Raw genomic sequence first — 3,545 nt, forward strand, 5'->3', positions numbered from 1 at the left:
GGCCAGAAATATGCAACCCTATCAGAAAGAAATCTAGGAGTCATCATATTTAATAAATTGGACATGTCATGAGTAGGGCTATAATGGTAAGATACTGTAGGAATAAACTTTTATTTTTGCCACAATCTCAATGAGGACTAAGGAGAAATAGAGGTATTAAATCTTAGTGACCTAATTCATTAATATAGCTTATGGAAGTCATTTTTTAAACATTTACCTATTTCTCTATTTCTATAGCCCCATAAAAAGTCTTTTAAAGCTAAACACCCAACTATAATAATAGCTAACATTTACGTGTTGCTTTAAGGTTTGCAAAGTCTTTACAAATATTTTCTCATTTGATTCTTTATTTGATATTTTTTAGTTTTCAGCATTGATTTCCACAAGATTTTGAGTTACAAATTTTCTCCCCATTTCTACCCTCCCCCCCCACTCCAAGATGGCATATATTCTGATTGCCCGCTTCCCCCCTTCCCCTTCCTCCCATCCCTTTTCCACTAACTTTCTTGTAGGGCAAGATAGATTTCTATGCCCTATTGCCTGTATATCTTATTTTCCCATTGCATGTAAAAACAATCTTTTTTTTTTTGAGCATCTGCTTTTAAAACTTTGAGTTCCAAATTCTCTCCCCACCCCCACTCTCCCTAAGAAGGCAAGCAATTCAACACAGGCCACACATGTATCATTATGCAAAACACTCCCATAAATAGTCATGCTGTGAAAGACTAACTATATTTCTCTCCCTCCTATCCTGTCCCCCTTTATTCAATTTTCTCCCTTGACCCTGCCCCTTTTCAAAAGTGTTTGCTTTTGATTACTTCTTCCCCCATCTGCCCTCCCTTCTATTGTCCCCCCTTTATACCCTTCCCCCTACTTTCATGTGGAATAAGACAGGCAGTTGAGGGTGTATGGTATTCCTTCCTCAAGTCAATTCCGATGAGAGCAAGATTTACTCATTCCCCCTCACCTGCCCCCTCTTCCCTTCCTACAGAACCACTTTTTCTTGCCACTTTTATGTGAGATAATTTACGCTGTTCTATCTCTCCCTTTCTCCCTCTCTCAATATATTCCTCTCTCATCCCTTAATTTGATTTTATTTTTTTAGATATCATCCCTTCATATTCAACTCACCCTGTGCCCTCTGTATATATATATATATGTATATATACATATACATACATATATATACACACACATATATAGATACATATATATATATACATATATACACACACACACATATATATACATATATTCCCTTCAGCTACCCTAATACTGACGTCTCATGAATTACACACATCATCTTTCCATGTAGGAATGTAAACAAAATAGTTCAACTTTAGTAAGTCCCTTATGATTTCTACTCAGCTCTGGTGTTTTCACTGAGAAAGTTTGAAAGTCCTCTATTTTATTGAAAATCCATATTTTGCCTTGGAGCATTATACTCAGTTTTGCTGGATAGGTGATTCTTTGTTTTAATCCTAGCTCCATCGACCTCCGGAATATCACATTCCAAGCCCTTCGATCCTTTAATGTGGAAGCTGCTAGATCTTGTGTTATCCTGATTGTGTTTTCACAATACTCAAATTATTTCTTTCTGGCTGCTTGCAATATTTTCTCCTTGATCTGGGAGCTCTGGAATTTGGCAACAATATTCCTAGGAGTTTTCTTTGTGGGATCTTTTTTAGGAGGTGATCGATGGATTCTTTCAGTTTCTATTTTACCTTCTGGCTCTAGAATATCAGGGCAATCTCCTTGATAATTTCTTGAAAGATGATATCTAAGCTCTTTTTTTGATCATGGCTTTCAGATAGTCCAATAATTTTTAAATTGTCTCTCCTGGATCTCTTCTCCAGGTCAGTGGTTTTTCAAATGAGATATTTCACATTGTCTTCCATTTTTTCATTCCTTTGGTTCTGTTTTATATCTTGATTTCTCATAAAGTCACTAGCTTCTACTTGCTCCAATCTAATTTTTAAGGTAGTATTTTCTTCAGTGGTCTTTTGGACCTCCTTTTCCATTTGGCTAATTCTGCCTTTCAAGGCATTCTTCTCCTCATTGGTTTTTTGGAGCTCTTTTGCTCTCATTTCTCTTCCCAATTTTTCCTCTACTTCTCTTACTTGCTTTTCCAAATCTTTTTTGAGCTCTTCCATGGCCTGAGACCAATTCATATTTTTCTTGGAGGCTTTTCATATAGGCTGTTTGACTTTGTTGACTTCTTCTGGCTGTATGTTTTGGTCTTCTTTGTCAACAAAAACAGATTCCAAAGTCTGATTGTGAATCTGGGTCCATTTTCCCTGACTGTTCATGTTCCCAGCCAACTACTTGACCCTTGAGCTTTTTGTAGAGGTATGACTGCTTGTAAAGAGTACTTTGTCCCAAGTGTTAGGGGCCTTGTGCTGCTGTTTTCAGAGCTACTTCTACACAACAAACTCTGCCACACCAGCGCTCCTCCTCCCCCAAGAACCGCCAACCCAGAGACTCAGGTCCAAGCAGGCTCTGCACTCCTGCTCTGATCTGCCAGTTAATTCCTCCCACCAGGTGGGCCTGGGGCCAGAAGCAACTGCAGCTGTAGTTCTGTCAGAGCTGCACCACCTCAACTGCCCCCGGGGAGGTGGCTAAACCGGGAACTCCTTTCACTCTGTCCCCTGCAGCTTTTCCCACTACCCTTCTCTGTTGTCTTTGGTGTTTGTGGGTTGAGAAGTCTGGTAACTGCCACAGCTCACTGATTCAGGGCATTAGGGCCTGTTCCGCCTGGCTCCCAGTCTGGTCATTCCTGGTGTGGCCCACGCTGGGCTCTGAGCTGCTCCACTCCCAGCTCCATGAGATAGACTCTTCCTTGTGACCATTCAGGCTTTCCTGGACTGGAGCCCTGCTTCCCTCTGTTATGTCCTGGGTTCTGCAGCTCTAGAATTTGTTCAGAGCCATTTTTATAGGTGTTTGGAGGAACCTGGGGGAGAGCTCACACAAGTCCCTGCTTTCCAGCCACCATCTTGGCTCCGCCCCCTCTCATTTGATTCTTACAATAACTCTGTGAGATGGGTGCTTTTATTATCCCCATTTTATAGGTAAAGAAACTGGTACAAACAGAGGTTAAGTGACTTGTCCAGGATCATGCAGCTACTAAAGGTCTCAAAATGTATTTGACCTCAGATCTTTCTATCTCTGTGTCCAGTGCTCTATCCACTGTACCACCTAGTTGCAACTTAATAATGCCTTTTAAGTTTATCAATTGGAGATGGTTAATAACAGACCAAGGATCTACCCTCTGGGTCTTAGGCCAGACCTATTTAAAACAATCATGATGCCAAAAGTTCTAGGATAAAAGTTCCTAACCTCTACATAAGTTGTAAACACATTGGAAAAGGAAGAACAGGGCTTAGAGGAAAAACCAAAAGGTCTTGAAGTTATCAAATGGATTTCTCTTAGTTTCTAGAATTTTGGAATGTTTTTAATATGGTAAGAGGAAGAAAGAAAGCCTTTGAGGCCAAAGGTTGAGGAAAATCTAGAGAGAGAGAGAATGACCAATTTGCTATCTCTTTCAC

This window comes from Trichosurus vulpecula, chromosome 2, assembly GCF_011100635.1.
Source record: "Trichosurus vulpecula isolate mTriVul1 chromosome 2, mTriVul1.pri, whole genome shotgun sequence".
Taxonomy (NCBI): domain Eukaryota; kingdom Metazoa; phylum Chordata; class Mammalia; order Diprotodontia; family Phalangeridae; genus Trichosurus; species Trichosurus vulpecula.